This window comes from Pteropus medius, unplaced genomic scaffold (assembly GCF_902729225.1).
Source record: "Pteropus medius unplaced genomic scaffold, Ma_sr-lr_union100, whole genome shotgun sequence".
Lineage (NCBI taxonomy): Eukaryota > Metazoa > Chordata > Mammalia > Chiroptera > Pteropodidae > Pteropus > Pteropus medius.
The window spans coordinates 17,282,949-17,303,997 of NW_024354499.1; the positions used below are offsets into that span (position 1 = coordinate 17,282,949).

Below are 21,049 nucleotides of genomic sequence, written 5' to 3' on the forward strand. Positions count from 1 at the left end.
TAAGAAATAGAAATAACAGCACTTAGCATATTGCACTGCATTATAATTAATCTCTTCAACATCTGCGTCCTCCATTACCTGAGTAGTGCTTCTTCAAGCACAGGGACCATGTCTCTATAAGGAGTACCCTTCTAGTCTCTAGTATCTAGCACATGCATGGCACATAGTAGGTACTCAATAAACATTTATTTAAACCAACCTTTAGTGAACACTTATTACCTTCAAATGTTTTCATTTCATTTAATCTGCCTAACAATTCTATCAAATAGAGACTATCACCACTGTTTCACAAATGTGCAATTAAGGCTCAGAAAAGTGAGGTGATTTGTCCAAGAGCTCTCTCCTCGTAAATGGCAGGACTTCAGCCCAGGTTCATGGACTTCAACTTGGTGTCTTTTCCATGAGCTCCTTCAGAGATCAGATCTGGGAAGAGATGTGCTGTTACAATCAGACTGAAGTTTAACTTTATGTCATGTTCATTTCAGGAACAGAGTACAGTTTCTACCTAGACAGATGTCTAAAACCTCAGACATCTCTGGGCTCCCCAGATACCTCAGCAGACACCCTTGAGCCTGCACAGGTGTTTTCTTGGGCAGTCAGGTGGTGGCAGCGAGGGCAGAAAACAGAACGTTCTCTTCTCCTTTCCCCAAGGCCAAGAGCAGACCCAGCAGCTTCACAATGGTGGTGTCAGAGACTCGAGACAAGCCATATCTATTTCAACTTCAGTGGCCTTTCTTCTCCTCTGATGTTGGGCTGGACGTGTCCTATTGGGATTGGATTAGAGTGGGCATGGCCCAGGAGGTAGGCACAGCCTCCGGAGGCACCACAGCTTGGGAAGGGATCCTGAGGACAGAGGCAGTATGAAGGGTGAGTAGGAGCACAGCCTCTAGCCTCCAACAGACATGGACCCAAATCCTGGCTCCTTCATTTGCTAGTGATTAGACTTTGAACAATCGTTGGGTAAATTCTCTCAGTTCCCTGGGAAAGAATAATAGTACTCACTTAATGGGGTTATTGTGTGGATTTAAGTGAGATGAAGCAGGTAAGCACTTAGAACAGAACAGGGGCACACTGTAAGTCCTGACAATGTTCTGTATGTACTCATGGACAGAATTTAATATGTCAGCTAGGCCTCTTCTTATCACTTATTCACTTTGGTTTCATGAAGATCAAGTTCATCTGATGTGTCCATCTTTCCCTCAAGTAACCTATCATTTGGCCCAGATCCCGAATACCAATGGGACCCTGCAGTTAAGGGGCAGCTACACCGAGGAGGACAGAGCAGAGTCTAAAAGCCCTTTGGAGCATGGCATCTAGTAGCCACCCCCAACTAGTGACACCCCTACCACACTCTGGCCACATGGCCTTCCTGATGCTCCTCAGAGAAGCCTCAAGATTCTGCATCTGCTATTCTTTCTGCCCCAAATGCTCTTGCCCAGGATTTCTGTTTGTCTCATTCATTCATTCCCATCAGGTCTCTGCTAACAAGTGATCTTATCACAGAAGCCCTCCCTGGCCCCACTCATATAAAATATCAGCTCCGCCTCCCCCGTCCAAAAAAAAAAAACCAAACTCCTGTGTATAGCATTGACCACTAGAAGACTTACTATACATACAATATAACATAAGTATGTTATATGTATCATAATATAAGTATCATATGTGTGTCAGCCAACTTGGTGGGTAAACAACAAATATTTGTTTAAAAACATGAACCACTGCAGAGCTCCCAGACAGGTGAGCACAGCAGAGCTGGAGAGGGGGTTTCTTCCTGCGTGCTTGAGACCCTCACGGGGAAGTTTCACTCTCCCTCCCCCGCAGAGGTTTCGGGATGTGACTCAGGAGACTTCCTGAGATTCTTTCATTGCAGACCTGTCTGAAATCAATGAAGCAAATAGGTAAGAGGAGAAAATGAGCTGAGGTTAAAGAACAACTAGGAGACATCGACACAGTTGGGTTTCAGGTTAAGAAGACAGGAAGTTGTGAGTGACTAATTCCCTCACTCTATGCCCACTCCAGGGAGCCTCACAATGCCTGGTGTTATTAAGTGCAAGTGTCCACAGCTTGCATATCACGCATACTCACAGCAAGCCTTGGAAGCAAGTTACCTTGTCTCTGTCACAGGTGGTAGGGCTGCAGTCCCTCCCCCACTCCACCTGCCCCCAATTCCCACAGACCCATAGAGTCCTTGCCTCCCAATGTGCCACTAGTCAGAGCTCAGGCACGGTCGGGGGCCCATCAGGAAACGGTTCATGTAGGATGGTCAAAATGAAGAAACTTTATTCAATGGATCAGTAATTCTAGAGGTGAGCAAGGCGCAGGAGCCACGGCTTCTCCTTCTTGAACACACAGTAATAGCTTTTGGCCTATTGACTGCTGTTGCCTAAATTCTGCAGGAGTCCTTTGGATCTTCAGTTCTTGCCGTCTGTATTCTCCATCATTAATCTAACCCCAGATAAGGAGGCGGAGGTGGCTTTTCTTCCCCACAACCCTGTGTCTCAACAGACTTCCTCAGCTTCCTCTAGCCCCTGCTGCCATCTGCCGTCTTCCCACCCTAAGGGATTTCTTTCCCACCCTTTCCGCACTCATTCCCATTCATCGGGTTTTGGATAAACATCTCTTCTGAATTGCGCAGTCCCTGCTCCAGAATTCCTGGGGAGGGAGATACTTTACAATCGCTGCTCCCCGCCTCCCATCCCTAGCTGCTTTGGGGTGCTGTGAGGTGTATGTGCGTGAGTCTGTGAAATGCAACAACCAAAATAGCTTGGAATGTGGCTGGGACCAGGCTGAGGAAGTGGGAGAAGTAAGGGGCTGAGGATATCTTAGTGTGAGTCCCAAAAAAGGAAGATGTTGGAAGGGGCATAGGTTCACTTAACAGAGACAGCAAATCTGGCATTCACCTTCCCCAACTGTATGGTACATTCACTGCCTGCGTAGGCGGGGTCTAAGCTGCAGATTCTTTCTTAACCACCAGCAGGAAAGGTCTGTTCCTTAGGCATGAGTTAAATAGTTTGAGAAAATGATAAAGAAAAGCAGTGAAAGGTAGAGAGGGGCCTTGGCATCATCGGATGGTTCAGCGTCTCTGAGTTTTAGGTGAATCTTGTTTTCTACACCACCGAACATTTTTGAAGCCTTACTGAGTAGACACCTGAGCCCTCATTGGAAATGGAATGTCTGTTCCTTAGGCACCCCCTTCCTTTATGAAAACTCGAGGGTTAATGGTTTCCTTTTGGAAAGCTTTCAAATTGTATTCATTTGAGTTTACATTATCAGCTTCCTTCTGCTCTGCCTGTGGATTACTCTCCTGTTGGGTTTAATTTAACCAGATTTGCAGTTGTGCTAACAAAGTCATTGATGCCCTCCTGCTTTCAGAATGTAATTTTCTGTCTTTTCTCTGGCTTTACTGATAGACTGTCTCTATACTGAAACTCTCCCGGCGTTGGGCACTATTTGGTGTTCCTGTTGCTTCAAAACTCATTCCCTCTAACCGTACTTCACTGCCTCACAGATTCTAACAAGTTAGTTCTGATATTTGAATAGTAAAAATTAACAATATATAAAATCACTGTTCAAAACAAACAAACCCAAAACAAAAAATGTGCTTCTGCTAGTGCTGTCAACATCAGCATCTTTTAGGGGTTCTGTGTGTTTCGTAAATATGAAGATCCCTGGACCGTGAAACCGAGTCTTTTTAAAAATGTTACAAACATGCAGGTTAGCAAAGAATCCAGAATCTTCCAAGTTCAATCTTTTAAGAAGAGACCTGGACATCAAATAAGATAGCAATTATTGGGAACTACCAATGTGATGGGCATTCTAGACCCAAATAGTGTATTCTAGCCCTTCAAACACTACTCCTCTACTCCACTGAGATCCTCTGGTACTTCAGAGACCAATAATAGGTTTCAAAAAGATATGGCTCTTCTCAGTGAAGACAGTAGCCCAGCAGGTCTTACCCAGAGGCTCGACCCACGCAGGCCAGCCTCTGGTGATGTTTGCTTACCTTCCTGAGCACATGCCCTCGGAGCAGGAAGAATGACTGTGCATTGCACCTCAGCTTTACTGGACAAAGACGGTTGGGGTTCCTCTATTAGAAATAGGCACCTTCAGGGGTGTTATCTGTATCTATAGATGCCATAAATCCTGTCTATACATAAGAATAAGCACATGCCATTCAATTCTTTAGTTCTTCATACAGTATAGTGTCTTGCATTAACCCATTTCCCGTTTAGAAAAAAAAAGTTCAGCTCGCTGCCAGCATTAATTTAATTTTACATAAACATGCTCTTTGAGACTGACACAAATTTGATTGGTTTTCAATGCGACAATAAAATCAAAAAACTGTTCTTGGAGTCATTTCTAAACAGAACTTGTCTCTAATCCTAATGTAACAGAAATGTATACATAAATCGGATTCCTCAAATGAATCTTCGGTAACAACTGCTTGAGAATGATGTTAACATCTTGTGTAAGAATTCAACATTTTCTAGGATTTGGCATTTTCAGAGATTGAGAATTACTATATTTTGTAAATGGAAATACCACTGCTAAAAACAGAAAGCTATAAATAGCTTCTTATTATGTCAGAAAGTAAGGAAACACTCAAAAATAAATGGGGTATGTCAACAGGACACAGGACCACCTGAAAGAGCTCCAGTTGTTAAAGCTGGAATACTTTTAGCAATAAATAAATAAGAAAATATTGGATTATAATCCAAAGTTTAAAATAAATATCCACAGAAATAAATGATTGCATAAATAATTAAATAAATGAATAAATGAATAAATAAATAAATAAATAAATAAATAAATAAATAAATAAATAAATAAGTTGATGAATGGAGAAGAGACAAATCTTCCATACAAAAGAAATTGAAATAAATTATGTAGATAATCCCCTTTCTAGGAGGTGGAACGTAACACCCCACCCCTTGAGTGTGCCTGCTTCCTTCCAAAGAGGACAGTAGGGAATAGGCTGAAAAAGCCTAGCAGACACTGACTCAGCCAGGTGATCAAGGTCAGTATCAGCAGTGATAAATCACGTCGATAAAATGTACACTTGATATGTGATAAAAAGGGTATTTCACCTCTATGAGGGGTAAAAGATACTTTACTTCTTTCTCCCCCAAACTCATAACCCAGTCTCATCATGAGAAAAACATCAAACACAACTCAATTAAGGACATTCTACAAACCATTTGGCCAGTACTCCTCAAAACTGTCAAGGTCATCAAAAACAAGAGCATCTGAGAAACTGTCACAGCCAAGAGGAGCCTAAAGAATCATGACAACTGAAGGTAATATGGCCTCTGGGATGGGATCCTGGGACAGAAAAGGACATTAGTTTAAAACTAAAAAAAAATCTGAACTAGGTATGGACTTTAGTTAATAATAATATCATATTTAGTTAATAACAATATCAGTCCATCAATTGTGACTAATATATCATACCAATGTAAGATATTAAAAGGAAAAACTAGGTAGGAGGTATACAAGAACTTTCTGTACTGTATTTGCAACTTCTCCATAAACCTAAAACTATTCTAAACTAAATGGTTTATTTTGATAAGAATCTCTTGTTTAGACTCAGATACTTCCTCTTTGCTCCTCGCAATTTTCCTCCATCCTCAAAACAGCTCCAGCTGGCCACCACCATCTTCCCCACTGGCTCCTGGGGCACATTCAGAAGTGAGAAGAGCCTAAAAGTCAGAAGGGCCCTAGAGCCAGACCACCTGCCTCTAAATCTTGGTCTTTCCTGTCGAAAACATGGTGACCTTGGGCAAGTCCCTTACTCAGTAGCACAGTTTCTTCCTCTGTAAAATGGGGATAATAACGCAAAGGCCTGCCTTCATGAGGACTATATGATTTAACTGGTACGTGGAAAATGCTGAGAACAATGAGTGGCATGTGGCACATGCTCCATATATGTCACTCTAATTCTCTTTTATCACACGGCTACTTGGTAGTCTAAATAATTGCTTATTACCTTCCAAGTTAAGAACAGTGTGGATGTCCTGCCATTTTGCACTACTGCCCCTGGGCATCATCTAAAATTCTAAGGCCACTGATCAAGAGCCTTAGCTCCTACCCACAAAATAAAGAGCTTCTTAGTGATGTTAACTTTCCTCTGTAGGAGCAGGTTAGGTGGGAGGAGCCACGATCTTTTCCTGCAGGACAGTCCAATGGCCACAGAGACCTGCTCTATCTCACTACAGGCTGTTAAGGGCAGCTGTGACTATTCTAATTTGTTCAGGAACAATTTCATGCAAGTCCTGCTATTGTCTAATCTATCCCCAGAAGATCAGCCAGCTGGCTCTTCCCTGCCCTGCACTCCCAGGCCCACTCTCCCAGACATCACCTGCCAAGGGATAGGCCAGGTGGACAGCGGTGGGCCTTCTCCTGCTGGACCAAGCAGTCCCCCAGGCCATTCCCACCAGCCACCACTGAGCTCTAACCAGGGGCTTTTCTGCCCAAGGCTATTCTAAGCTTCTTATCTCCTAGACCCCAAGCCCACACTACCCAGCATTCTCCCAGGCCTGTTGGTGCTGGCCACCCATTTCCTGCCCTGGGAGCTATCATCTTGCTTCTGGTGCTATGGTGGGGGCAGGGTGAGCTGTGCTTGCATATCCACCCACACCTCCACTTGCTCCTGATCCCATCCTCTCAACCAATATTTATGAGCACCTGCTATATGTCAGGCCCAGGGTGGGGCCCCCAGGGCAAAAAAGACACAGGTCCTGTCCTCACTATTCTGATCTCTTCCATTTTTCTCCTGGCCCAGGAGGCTGCCCTGCATGGGATGCACCAACAGGCTCCCTTGCCCTCTGGCCTCCTCTGGATTTCACCAATAGAAGGCCTGGGCAGGAGGCAGAGACAGAAGGAGACTGATGTCAGTGCATCCATGCTCACCTGATCCCTGCACCTCTTTGCCTGAGGCCTATCCCTGGCTTCAGACCCACTCCCCACTCTTGCCCTTTCAGGCTTAGGAGAGGTAACAGCTCCTGGGGTGCTGGTCCCAGGGTTCTATACCATCTCTTGCCCCCTAAACCCTGACTAATGCCTATAGGCAGTGTTCTTGCCCTCGGGGCTGACTCAAAAGAAAAGCAGATTCAGCGATGGGTGTTGGTTCTCCAAGAGAGGTGTAAAGGTGATGCCTATTGAGGGAGGCTGCAGAATGGCTGCCCGAATGGTCTAGAAAATGATTGAGTTACTACCTCTGAGTCCTTCTAAATCTCCACCAGAATTCTGTAAGCTCCAAAAGGCTAAAGCCATTGTGCAAACTACAGCTGCTCAGTGTGTGCCTGGTGAGGCAGCTTGGGGTGGAAAGAGTTAGAATTCCACCTTTGCCAGTTATTAGCTATGCTAAGTTCTTTCTCCCCACTTTGAGGCTCAGTTTCTTTATCTATAATATGGAAATCGCGTCTGCTTTTGGTATAGACTGAAACGATGCTCGTAAAGCATGTCCTCCAGCGTCTAACACATAATCCACAATTAATATGTGACAATTTTAATTTTAATTACTGCTTTTATTTGGAAAATAAATGGATAAGAAGGTCTTATATCTCTTGGAGGTGGAATGTTGAGACTTTTGTGAACAAAGATGAGGCTTACAGCTCCATACTTAGTTGATAATGGGTAGGAACTTTGTGATGAAAACATCCTAGGTCCTGATCTTGAACCCCCCAGAAGTTGTTGAGTTATTTACATAAAACCAAAGGCCAGTGGGCATCACCAAAAGCCCAACGTTAAAGGACCTTTTAGAATTCTGATATGGTTTTGTTCCTTTTTTTTTTTTTTACCATGAGATGGAAGCCAAGCTTGTGGCTCCAAACAAGACAGTTTCCAGTGTTTGCAGTCAGGGTGGAAGTACGAGCAAGGTATGGCTGCTGTGCACAGCCCTGGGCCCTGAACGGGCTTTCTGGAAAGTGCATCCTTCAGAGGCAGCTGGCGCCTTGGCAGGCAGAGGAAGAAAGGCACTGGGAGTTCCGGGAGCCACCGCTTGCAGGCTAGGACTGTTCCAGAGCAAAGCAGAGAGGCATGGGCATCTGCTCCTTGCCAGGGGTCAGGCCCCAGATGTCCTTGGACACTAGAAAACAGACTGTGCCAAGTCCAGGCCTCTGGGTCTCCCTCAAGACTGAGCTGCTGTGGGGACACAGCACCTTGGCCAGCCCTTAAGCAACCATCCCGCTTCTAATGGTCTGTTTTCACAAAAGGCAGGGAGGTGGCCTTATAAACACCTGGCAAAGCACCCGTGTAAGAAATTCTTTGGATTTGGGACACACGTTCCTGTGTTCTGGGTATGCCAGCTCAGAAAACTAAAAGAAAATTTAAGAAGGCAAAGGGGATAATCTAGTTAGCCTGGGTGGGACAGGTGGAGCACAGTTGGAGAAAGGGAGGGAGCATCCCCAAAAGGAGCTGTCCTTGCCTGATGCCACTTTTGCTTACCTCCTTTATGGGTATCGGCATCTACTTTCTGGGCTTTGGGGCATTGTTAGGTCATTAACAAATCAACTGCGTGTTGTTTATGTGTTTGTTTTTTCAAATTAGCCAGACAAGTTCTCACTCCAGTACTATCACAGCCATAGCTACAAGACAAGCAGAGTAGGGGAGAAATCCTTTGACCTTGTTCAGACACTGGGCTTGCCAGCCCTCGGCATGCGGGCTCAAACGTCCTGGTTACAGTCTCTCTTCCGCTAGGCTGCCTCAGCCTGACCCGGCCCCTGCCCCCAGCACTCCCACAGCCTGGTGAGATTGGAAAGGGCAGTGGCTTGGAAGCCAGCCAGAAGGGCTACGAGAAAGAGTGAGGACCACAGCATGACCGCGTGTGATTGGGATGGGTGACCACACTACCCCAGTGATCCGCTTCCCTCTGTATTTTGATTTCATTGTCACCATCTGCATTAAGTCCTAAGTTTCTAAAGAACTGGAATCAGCATGTCTATGTAAGTTCTACGAAACAGAACTTAGTGCTACATGGGTGTCTCACTGGAGTGTGGTTGAAATAGCAGAGGACTCAAAGGCGAAACATCCAATCGCCTAACAAACAACCCAAAACTTAGCAACTTAAAACAACAGACCTTTACTGTCTCACACAGTGTTTGAGGGTTAGAATCAGGGAGTGGCTCCCATGGGTGGTTCTGGCTCAGAGTGTCATGAGGTTGCAGTCAGCTGGGGCTGCACCATCTGAAGGCTCGACTGGGGCTGGAAGAAGGCTCACTCACATGGCTGCTGGCTGGACCATCTTTCCATTCCTTCATCAATACAGTAGATGGAGCAGACAGTTTAGGTCCTTCTATGATTTTTGGAAGTCTTTCACAAGTTAGTTCGTTTTACTGAACAGCAGTTATTTCCACAAGGAATGAAAAGAATGAGATTTGTTATTTGTATTTGTTCAGTCTTATAATATAGTCCCAAGACGAAACTTCTATTGTTTAATGAGCCTGTTTTTACTGATGCTACTAACAAAGTGTATTTTCTAGGTTTATGGAAATTCTAGCAAGATTTCTTTCAATAAAAGCTGCAAGTAACCATTATCTAATTTTTTTTCTTTCTCTTTTACGGTTTTGCTGTTTTCTCTGCTGGGTCCTCTTCCTGTCCCCTGAGTAGGGAGAAACTGGAAAATTCCCAGAACCTCTGTTCTCAGCGGAACCCCCGCCCCTCCCTGGCTATTCTCTTCCCTTAGAGCTAATCTTCTCCTGGGCTCATTGCTCCATGTGAGCCGGCCATGCTCACATCCACCTCCCAGCCCCAACCTGGCTTCCGAGGGCCCGTCCGGGTGTCTCCACGTAGTGCCCTACCCTCTCTCATATCTCAGGATATCCAAAATGACATCAGGACTATCCCAACTTCATAATGCAGCCACCGAAACACCCCTGGTTGAGTTCCTGGCTTCCAGGTTCTCTTCAGTCTAATTTTATACATCATTAACAGATTAATATCCCTTCTAGCTGCAGAAATATTTCCTTCACCCTGCCGCTGATTATAGACACCTCCTGGTTCCTCATGTCCTCAAGAAGTGCTTCTTAGGTTTTAATATGCACCACTTGGGGTCCTGTGAAAATGCAGATTCTGATTCAGTAGGTCTGGAGTGGGGCCTGAGATTGTCCAACTCTATCTAGCTCCCAGGATGGTGCTAGGATGAGCTCTCCAACAGCTGACAATCGAAAGTGCCCCATAATCTGGCCACATCCCACCCATCCCACCTGTCATCTTCTACATGGCAGCACAAGACCTCTGTCTGAGTCAGACTCTTCACATCATCAGTAGCTGAGGCTCAACTGTGACTCAAGATTTCATGTGCTATCCCTCTATTAGTGCTTGGTCTTCGTGACCCCAATCAAATTCTAGCTCTCCTTGAAGGCTTCTCTGAATGTTGTCTTTTCACCTCTCTGGGTGCTTGCAAAACTTTGTTCTCTGCTGCTCTTTTGCTTTTAATCACACTCTGCCTGGCATTATTTCTGTTTTCACATGTTTCTGTCATTCTAACTAGATGCCGAGGCCCCAGGGATTGTGGCTTACTAATCTTGCACTTCTTTTGTATTTCTTTCAGCACCGAAATGGTGCTGTGCATTTATTAGGCACTTAATACATATCCTTTTTAATTAAGGTAAAATCCCCTTACTTAAATAAAGGAAATAGAGATAAATTGAGACAGAAATACTCCCATTTTGTAACATTTACCAAATTATATTATAATTGTCTGCTTTTGAGTGGACATCCCCACTGGGTCCTCAAGGCTGTGACCCATCTGTCCTTGGAGGCCTTGCACAGTCAGGGTCTGGCCCCATAAACACTTGACAAATGGATGATTCATGAGTGTGCTAACTGCTCTCTTCTCACTGGAGATGAAAGCCATCTGTCTTCAGCTATCACATCCACGAGTCATACAAATCAATAGCAGCAAAAACAAGACCAGGGGAAAAAATGAGTAAATTCAAATGAGATCTTAGAAAGACAGAATTTTACTGTATATCTAAAATAGGCGTGGTAGAGGTTGAGACTGAAGGCAGAGAGAAGAGCAGAGTGAAAGAAGGGGAAACAGCAAACTAACTTGGGTCTCACCCATTCTCTTAGGCACATTAAACCAGAGGGGGCCTTTGTCCTATGCACTTTTTTCTCAAAGACAGAGCCCAGTCTCTGAGATAAAGAGGAGCCATAAAAGCAGATGCACATCCTCACTGGGTCTCTTAGAATCTAACTGTAAAGGAGTTGAACCATGACTCTCATCCAGCGTAACTGAGTCTGTACCAGGGATCTATTCGGCTTACTAACGGGAGTCCCCAAGGGGTGGCAAAGCTGTTTCCAAGAGCATCTGAGGAACCGGACATTTAGAGGCATTTTTTGAAAGAATGTTGGATAGTAAAGTTGCTTAAGGTCCTGCTGAGCAATGAAATCATTATCTTTTCTACAAGGCCAAAATTTGCACACTAACATGTAACTTCATAATATGTAGCAGAGCCACACCCGGGTAGCCTCCCCCAGAGAGTTAAGTCATCTTGCGCAGTCCAAGGTCATCAGAAGGGTGTGCTGCCCTTCCAGGTTGCCTTATTTCCAAGTGTTGAATAGTTTTTGAATCAGGGTCAAGCTGTAGCTCAGGGTGACCCAGAGGGGTAAAGGGAACAAGCCCTCTGCGCACCGTGAAATGGAAGAAGGTGCCAACTTGCTTCTCCCCCTGCAGCTGGAAAGAAAGCGCCATGCCTTTTAGCAGAACACTGGGGACAGAGACGCCTCACTTAGGCCAGAACACCGCCTTGTCGTGCTGCTGAGAGCAGCCCCGACCCCGATTCCTGCCTGGGGGATGGAAGGGACCCCAGGAAGGCTATTATTGGACCCTCCATCTTCAACCCCCAACAAGCCACAGCAAACTTTTTGTGGTCCATGGTCCGTGTTCCCTCACAGCCCCTCATGCTCACTGAGGCAGAGCCTCCCATCGCTGCCATGAAATGTTGCCACCCGGCTTTCAAAGTTTAAACAACAAAAAGGATTTTGGCACCATTAGTAAATAAGTATTGCTTAAGTTCATCTTAAACCTCATACTTTTTATTTTCTATATTTATATATATTTATAATGTATATAACATATTAGTATAATAGGTATAATAGGATATCATACATATGATGCTTACTCTTTTTTTTTTTTCTCTTTTACTATTAGGGATGTGAAATCAAAAAAAAAACTTGAAGACCTACGTGCTAATCCATTCCATCTCAGGTGTCTGTGCATATCTGAATCACATAGGAGTCTGATTATAATGCAGGTTCTGATTCATTAGGTCTGGGAGGGGTGGAGACTCCACACCTCTAATAGGCTTCCAGGTGATGGTGATGTAGCTGGTCTGTGGACCACACTTTGAGGAGAGAATGGGTTTTAGCGCCTGGTCTGTAGAGAGCTGCTGACCCAGAGGCCCACCTGTAGGTGACGCACACCTGAATGCTGGGTGTGAGTGAAGTTCTCACCACCCTGCCTGGCTTCAAGGGGTGGCAGCCGCTGCTGTGGCTGGGCTGCTCTTGAAATTTCAATTTCTCTTGCATCTTGGGTTCAGTGTTCCTCCCAAAAGCTGATATTTACATAAATACCCAAGATATCATACTTTAGGTTTACATGCCATGGGTGAAAATTCCCAACCTATTGCTTATTAGTTATTATTACCTTAGATAAATTATGTCGTTTCTCTGAGTCTCAGTTTCCTCATCTGTAAAATGAGGTCAATAAAAGCTCCTCCCTCATACTGATCTGTGAAAGTCCAATGATGTAGCCCATGGACAGGGTTTGGCATAACACCCAATAGCCCAGAAATGAGGGCTTCCGGGATGCAGGACTCTGTCCAGGGATGGTTGGTCTCATAGTTAGTGCTCAGTACCACGTTCGTATGCTCTATCCATCCATTCTGCGTCCACGCTTCATTCTCTAGGTGTCTCTCCAGGCGTGTGAGGGAACACAAGGCTCTGTTCTGTGAGTACAGGCTCGTCTCTGTGACTGGCTGCTGGGTGAGGGGGCTCTCTGTTTCCACAGAGCCCGATTTGACAGGTCTTAGACTTGCTAATCTCTCGGGTTTTCTGGCTTTTGTCTCTGTGAAGTAGCTGCTCTCAGGAACATCGTTACATGAAGAGGATTTTATCTTGATGTGGGCTCTCACTTTCCTTTTTAAAAAATCCACATATGAAACCCTCAAACAAAGCCACAGTCTAGTTTTACCCAGCAGATTGTGTTATCAGAAGCTTTGAGGGAAAGAGGGAAAGAAATTGGTTTATGAGGTAAAACTGAAGCAATTAAAGGATCAAACCTACCTTAAAGTTTTCTACAAAGACACTCTTTCCATCCATGGACACAACCTAGTTCACTTTAAGTTTTGTTGCCACCTTGTTTTGGCAGAAAAAAATCAGGAAGTTGCTTATTGCACACAGGACTGTTATAAGTCTCTTTGATAATAAAAAAAAAGGATGAAAAGACAAGCAAGAAATGCGTAAACATTAACTTTAAAGACCTGCTCTCTCTCTTAGCCTGCAAGCCCTCAAACCGTATTTTCCACAGTATATTCACTGCAGCCTTGGGGAGAACATGAAGTGTTGAAGTAAAAGAAAATTCTAGCCTTTGATATTCTTAAATGTTTTTCTGGTTTTCTCTGTGAAATATGAACCCACAACTGATTCTCCTAGACCTCAAAAATACAAGATTGGCTGGTGTCCTGCTCTGCTTCCTTGCTCTTCTACATTTTTAGGCTTTGGTTATCAGGTTTGTGGAGGTGTTTGTCAGTCCATATGGCTCCTGTAGTCAGCGCCCTCCATCGCCCTCCGTTCCAAGGAGGCCAGTCCTCCCCATCCTGTTACCTTCAAGGGCTGGCTCCTGGATTTCCTCAAATGGAACCTTATAAATGGTAGCTCAGAAGAAGGGCAAGCATGAACCCTACTCCCTACTCCACAGGTAGAGCCAACACAGCGGGGGCGGGTGTTCCTGAAATTAGGTGGGCTCCCTTACTATAGATTGAAGTAGAGGCAATTGAACTCTTGTGACTGGTGTCCAGACTAGAGACAGCCTACTCCTCGTGGACTCTTGGCATTGCCTTGAGGAAGGAGATCACAGGCTCTGTGTTCTGGCCCCACATTATCACACAGTGGCCCCATGAGACATCACATAATGGCACTTACTATGAGCCATGAGGAATGTCATCTCAAAGGGCCTCAACCTGTAATGGGCCTCCACTGCACTTCTTAAAGTTTCAAAGTGACTTAATGCCATTCTTAGCATAGTAAATCTTTCACACACAGTTCACGTGTTCATTGTAAAGAAGATGCAATTAAAATATTAATAACAGAAATAACAAAAACAGAACTCGAGCAACTAGAAAAAATATTACATGATACATTTTTGAGTGCTTGAAATTTAATACATGAGATGGAGGTGGGGGGAGCCAAAAAAGACCAGGAGAGGATTGCTTTAAAGTCAGTCTGATCAAAACACTTTGATATGCTAATGGCATAAACAACATTAGATCCAAGGATATGGTGATGTCAGATGCTTTAATTGTGCATATTAAGATCCCAGTTGGAAAGCAGAAGGTGTCACTCACAGATAAGGGAACTGGGCCTGAATTTATAACCTAATTTAATTAGCACTGATCTAAGGTTGTTAGTACCTGGTTTTTCCAGTTTTCAGGAAATATATCTTTGCCTGGGGGATGAAGTGGGTACAGAAGGAAAAGGCAGAGGGAGGACAAATACAGGAAGAGACAGACGAAGGTGGGCTGTGAGACATAAAAGGCCCCAATATTGAATTTTATCTGTGATGTGATAAAACCTCAGGCCTCCCTCTCTTCACCTGCCAATAATGCACAGAGAGCCACACCTCTCCTACATCAAACATTCAATTACCATAAACCCAAGGAAGGGCAAAGGAGACTTAAAACTGTAGCCGTAGCTAAAAGGATAATGAAAGAAGTGCACAGTCTCCCAAAGATAAGAGGAAAATACCCAAATCCCTCTAAAGCCTGTTGGCGCTCAGGAGGAGAAAACCCTTGCGGGCTAAAAAGCCTTCTAAGGGTCTTCCTATGTTTGCCATTTCTTTCTCTCAGTAGAAGACCTGTATCTGGGGACAACTGGGATATTTATGGTCATTAAAAGATATAACCCCCCCACCCACCACCACCACCACACACACACACAACCACACACATTTTCTGATTTGGTGGGACAGTTTTTAAATGCTTGGAGGAATATTAAATAACAGTTTTTAGGACGCGTAAAATACGTAGGTTGCATTATTGAAGATAAAGAGCCTTAGACTATTGAAGATATTTTTTTAATTAAGCTAAACTTTATAGTATTTAATTAGAAATGCATGAATTATTTTTTTATTCTAAATGCACTGTTAAGTATGTCTTTGTCATGCTACATGTTTGGTGGGATTCTTTTTCCAACGTGTCGTGTCTGTAATTCTCTGGAGCCTCCTTTGATGAGAAAGGACTAGGTCTCTTAGTAGAAGCCCACCGATGGGCTGGTGCCATCACTGAATGAGCAGTGAGCTTAGCCGAACACAGACAGCATCGAAGCTGATATTTTGTAAGCTCTCGTGGATTTATCTTCAACATTTTCTCCTAGAATTGGCTTGCTATTTGTTGTTCCATTTTGCTCACAGAAATCTTGTTCTCTAAATAGGAGTATCTTAGTTGTCAAAAAATTATCCTCATTTCAGTCGCTGGTTACCATGGTTGTTCCTCCCCCCACAACCACCACCCCAAAAGGGCCTGCCTTTCTTATAGTTAGAATGAGAACTTTTTTTTTTTCACATATTTGGGTTTCATATTCAGTTTTGGGGAATGGTGAACAGTTCTATGACTTGATTTATTTTCATCACAATTGAATGTTGGTGGTGTTGCTGTTGAGCTGTGGTGGAACACAAAAAGGACCGTGATTTGGTCTAGAAGTCACATGACTAGGGGTGTGCTTCTAGCTCTAGCACAGATTCACTGGTGTGACCTCAGAAGAGTCCCGGATATCTCTGAGCCTCAGTTTTCTCAGAAGGAAGGCTCACTGCCTATCCCACAGGGAGGCTAGATGGCCCATCTAGACAAGGACTTTTTAATTATAATATTCGAGAGATGAGAGAGATCTGGAAAACCATCTTCTGTCCTGTTTAATAGGGTAGCCACTAGCCCCTTGTGTCTTTACATTTAAATTGATTAAAGCTAATTAACATGAAAAACTGAATTCCTCAGTCACACTCGCCATGTTTCGAGTGCTCAGCAGCCTCATGTAGATAGTAGCCTTCCTATTGGATAGTGCTGGGCTCAGCTGCCTAATCTTACGGATTAGAAAAAATGATCCAAGAAATAAGGGAAGGACTGTCCAGCACTGGAGCTGGGGCTGGACACTCCTTGCCTTCTAGTCCATTGTTAGTCTGGAGGGTGTAGACATTTTTTCTGCCTGTTCTCACTTTCCTCCTTTTGCCTACGTCTTTTCAGAGAATGGTAGAATGACAGAAAGCAGGGGACCCTTATTTGCAGGTTGCAGGTCAGGTCCAGGCGCACCCATGAGATTCTCAGCCTAGGAATCGCCTCGGATTGGTCAGAACATCCAGAAGAGTCCTCGGTTCATTCTTCTGCTGAAATGGCAACTGGCTCCTGCAGGCGATAGAGTTTTATAAAATGGAGTTTCTAAAAAGTCCTCTTGTAACTATTCTATATCCTGACTGTATAAAGATCAACGCCTGACTGAATGGGTGATATCATAGTATAATTTTGCAAGATGACACAGGATCTCTCTGTATTATTTCTCACAATGGCATGTGAATCTACAATTATCTCAAAACAAAAAAGGTTAATTTTTTAAAGTGTCCTTTTGTAGTTCTTACAACTCAAATCTTTTTAAAGTTAATGTCTTTTATGGGCACCCTAGAAACAGACTATAAACAGCCTTTAAAAGCAAATTGAATTTTTTTTCTCATATTTCCATGAACTTCAATTTTTCTAGATTTGGAGTTTCTGCAGATCTTTTTGCTTAAAGTAGCTATTTTACATTTGCCCAGAATTTCAAATAAGAATATACAGCATAAAACTTCATAATGCAGTTTTCCACAACTCTAAAGCAACTCTATTGTTGGACTTAGGCACACACTCAAGTGATCAAAGTTAGGGAGCACACAAGAGTTCGGAGCCTCTGATGTGCCTAGACACGGGACTGTGACAGAAATTGACCTCAACTGACATGCAGGGCCACAGAGATAAGAAACAGCAACCACAGTGGCAAACCCTTCCCTTGGCGTCTCTGCGCCTGTCTGCAGTTATCTTAGACCAACACTATGAGTATTTGTAGATCTTTAACATAACCATTAAAAAGTGAGGATCTTATAATTTATGCTTTTAACTCAGTGTGACTCTACTCAGTCTCTCGAACAAAATGACAATGTGTTGGCTTAAGAAGTATGTGTGCTAACGTCATGCTGATGGAGGAGCTGTGTCGTGGCTACTGGGAAGGACGTTGGCTTTGGGCGAGGACCTCTTGATTTGAGTTTCTTTTTCATCATTTATTGGTTGTGTGCACTTAGACAATTGATCTAACCTCTTTAATCTTCAATTTCTTTATCTGTAAGACAGGCACAACAAAACCCAGCTATTTCGTAAGATTTTCATGAGCAGTAACTTCAGTTAATATGTGTGAAATGTAATGAGGGAATAAGTGACTTGCCAGAGTAGGCAGCGCACTGTCACAGCTTCGTGAAATGCTAAGAAAAGGCCTGGTGGGAATGCCTTGAAAGTATCCCACATGCTGGCCCCCGACAGACTTTATAATCCCACTTGGAATGTGTTTGTAGTTTTCCCTTCTGTGCTTTACGGACAGAGTAAAATTCCTCTAGGATTTTATCCAAACTGTTATATCTTGGGAGAGGATATTGGGAGAAACCACTCATGACGCATCTCACAGCTGCATTTCCCCTCGTTCATTTCCCTGAACACAGCTGGGCTTTTCTTACAAATATCAGCTTGGAAAAATAAGAGTTGGCCTGCCCATGCTTGACATAAATCCATTTCTTCTGTCTTCTTCCAGCACTGGGACCACTCATATGAAACAGTGGGCCCTGCACACTCAGACTGCAGAGAGGTAAAGCCCCAGGTCGGAAGACCTGATTCACTTCTGACTTTCTCAATGAAGCCCCCCGAATCCTCAGCCACCCACCTAAGGCTGAGCTCGGCCCAGTGTCCCTTGCATGAGAATTGAGTTCATTTTGACCACAGAGCTTCAGAAAAGAAAATAACTATAACATCTTCTGCCAATGAATAGTCATTTAATAAAAGTATCTGTGCTTTTCAGAATCTTCATAACCAAAAAAGCAGTTCTGTCTTTATTCTTTCATTACAAAACATGCTCATTCTTCTCTCTGAGACTCCAAAATCTAGTTAGGGCCAACAAGAATCCCCAGAGATAGCCATTCTGTAGACTCTGCCCTGTGCCAGCTAAGTAAGACAGGCGCTGATGGAGGGACTACCAGGTGACTGAGCTCTCCTGCATCTGTGGATCTTCGACTCAATAATTTTGCCACTAGGAATTTATTCTAAGGGAAGAGTTTGATTGTTTTACACTATGTGATTTATGTACATTGTTACACTAATTATAATAGTGAAAGACATTGGAATAAACTTGACTGTCCATCCTTAGGAGATGGATTAAATTCTCATGGCTTATTCATGTGGTGAACGACTATGTAGCCATGTTCCTGAAGAATATTTCATGACAAAGAGATGCTTATTAAATTATTATGTGATTAAATTAATATGTATATATGTGTGTGTGTGTGTGTGTGTGTGTGTGTGTGTGTAGTAGTGATGACTTGTGTATATATATATAATGGAAGGAAATATATCAAAATCTCAGTAATGTTTCTGGGTGGTAGGACTACAAGTGAGTTTTAGGTTTATTCTTTATACTTTTACATATTTGAAAACATTCTACAATTAGTATATACTGTTTTCACAGTCAGGAAATTATGAAAAAATGTCAATAACTAAGGCCATGTTTCTATTTGGTGAGGGCAATGTAGAAGTGTGTACTCCATGCTGGTTCTTCATGCTCCCACCCTTTCAAAAGTTCTAGAAAATACTTATATTTGATGATCCGGTTTGGGGAAATTCTGATATCCACTATTTTGGAGGAGTGTAATGGTTGGTCTTTAGAGGCGGCCACCATCAAGATCACCTTGCAAACTCCAACCATTCTCCACTAAAATTCTAAGGTGCAGATCACCTGTTTTCTGTTGAGTCTTCAAAGAAACTGTCGAATCAGGTCCTAAAAACACAGAACCTTTTGAAATCATCAATTGCGGCACTCTGGTTCACCAACAGAGAAACTGTAGCCCAGAGAGACCTGTGATTGCTTAAGATGTCCAGGCTGAGCCGGGAGGAAAGCCCACCCTCCTGCCTCCCAATCTGTCAGCTCTCCCTGTGAGCTGCCTTCAATCCTGGCTGCTGGCTGGGGGCACCCATCCTCCCTCCCTGGAAGGCATTGTTCTCTCAAACCGCCAGTTGCTTCCCATTAGTGTATCGCAAAATTGAGTTAGTGGGTAAAGACTAGATTTTTTTTTAATGGAATGGAATACATAGTATAGCACTGTATAACATGGACTAGAATAGAAAATATCACGTAGAAAGGATTGTGTTGTTTTATAATCTATTTCAGGTAGATATGTATGTGATTATGTGCATGTGTAAGTGTTTTAAAAAGAGGCTCAAGTTCCATAGTGACAGACCTGTGGAAAAGTTAATGTTTCAGAAGACACATCTTCCTAATTTTCATACAGTGTTTTGTGCCAAGCTGCTGAATTAGTAGCAAACATTTGGCTCTAGTCATGCAGATATACTCTGAGGCAAGCCTCAGCCTCAGTCATTTCTGTGAAGCTAATTTCCCATCAGGACTACCCATTGGCCCCAGCAGCCGTTCACTGAGCATCCAGGATGAGTTCTCAGGGTGCACTCCACATCCAGGTGCTGGCCTGGCTGGAGGCCCTAACTCCTCCCTCAGCCCAGAGACTGCCGTGGGAAACTTGGTCTCTTGGAAACCTTACAACTTGAATCATTTTGTCACAGCTTTTGAACATCACAGAAAAACAAAGCATTGGGAGATGCAATATTTTGGTCATGAAAAATCCAGGAGGACCCCAAAGTGGACCAGAGCATGGTGAATGTTGTGTTACAGTCTCCCTTCACCTGAGAACATGACACTTTAACTTCTCCAAGCCAACATTGGTTCACCCCTCCCTCCACGCCCCACCTTCCTCGGCTCTTTCTCAACACTAGCTAAAAGGCAGTTTTGTTTCCACTTTTTCAACTCACCTCCCGGCATCTGGCCCACTATATCCTCTGCATCACAAACACTGGGAAACTTTAATTTCCTTTCCATCTGTCTTGCTCTCTGGGAAAGCAAATTGCCAACTCCAGGTCACTTTGTATTCCATCCTCCAGGCTATATGAGTCCCCTAATTCCAGGACAAAGGGCTCCAAGGAGCATCATTGGCCCCTCTACCAGAACTTTAACCTTGCAATGACCTCATTGGCTTCCCTGAAGCCTTTGCCTCCCCTGAATCACCCCCACCTCCACCCTCCATGTACACACTTCATCAGGCATTATTCCAACATGTTCTCATAGTCAGGAATTCATGAGAAGCCACAGAAAGCTTGATATTGACACAAATCATTCTCTGGCTTGACCATTTTCTAAACATGACCTTGAGAGCAGAATTCCATTCTCTGTGGGTGCCAATTCCAATTGCCTCAGTCACCGGCCACGGAGGCCCTTTCACATTGGACTAGCCAAAGGAGGATGGTGTTTCAAAAGTTGGCTGTAGCTCACAGATTCTCTCTCGAACTCTGTTATCATCCTGCCCCAAACCTAGTGTCTTTTCTCAGTCAGCCGTGAGCCTGGAAAGCCCACTCTCCCTGTTGGTCTTTCTCATTGGCCTTAAGATCACAGCATCCCAAACTACCAAAGGCCTCACTCTTGGGCTTTTAGGTCCTCTGGACCTCCAAATATCTCAGAGCATTGCAGTAGACCGACACGCAGAGGC

General features: G+C 43.8%; 1 protein-coding gene and 1 long non-coding RNA gene across 2 annotated transcripts in view; one reads left to right on the top strand and one right to left on the bottom strand.

Annotated features, from left to right (window-relative positions):
- Nucleotides 1-21,049, top strand: part of EDAR (ectodysplasin A receptor) — an 81,268-nt gene that overhangs the window by 7,146 nt on the left and 53,073 nt on the right.
- Nucleotides 16,107-20,570, bottom strand: LOC120594543 (uncharacterized). The gene is made up of 2 exons (XR_005650595.1): nucleotides 20,319-20,570; nucleotides 16,107-16,616 (listed from the first exon to the last, which is right to left on the bottom strand). It is a non-coding gene; the product is annotated as an uncharacterized LOC120594543 (long non-coding RNA).